Consider the following 716-nt stretch of genomic DNA (forward strand, 5'->3'; position numbering starts at 1 on the left):
GATATTGCTAAGCCATTGCAATATAATGCCAAGCAAAGGCAACTTCCCAGGTTCAAAATACCAGCATAGGTGCTCTCTATTTTATTCAGTGACAAACCAAGAACAGAGAAGATCAAAACATGACATCATTCAAAATACAGCATTTACTAAGTGTGATTAAATAATCTCCAAGTACTACCCCACCCCAGGACCTTCCAATCATTCAATCAATTACAAAGTCCCATTTCTAAATACTTCTCCACCCCTAGGCTATACCTTCATTTGGTCCACCACAAAACCCCTCTTCTCAAATGGAGATTAGTTTCCAAACATAGGTAAAGTACCTTCATTTGTCAATCACAGAGCACAATAAGGTCAAAAGTTCCCCACCCCTGGATCACAATTGAATCTACCCCAGAGTTACATCAAGTTTAAACACAGCACTTAATACCCAAATGGAGGTCTTTTCTTCATCTTGACAAGAGGCAAGTTCTCAGCAATCTTAGTTCCTGGGGAGACAAAGCTTAGCAAGGCCATAAGATACATTTCCAGTCCCTTCATGAATTTATCCTCTGTCTGTAGAACAGTCCTAGAACCCCTGAACACATTAGCAAAGCCCTCTCCCAGGATTTCTGTAAACATACAACAAGAAAATCCTTCTTCAGGGCTTCTGAACCAACAGAAAGGCTCCCAGACCCCTGCAACAACAGCACTGTCCTTCACCAGTGGACAGTATT

This window comes from Petaurus breviceps, unplaced genomic scaffold (assembly GCF_028583685.1).
Source record: "Petaurus breviceps papuanus isolate PSGF00001 unplaced genomic scaffold, PetGlider_PUasm1.0 140, whole genome shotgun sequence".
Taxonomy (NCBI): domain Eukaryota; kingdom Metazoa; phylum Chordata; class Mammalia; order Diprotodontia; family Petauridae; genus Petaurus; species Petaurus breviceps.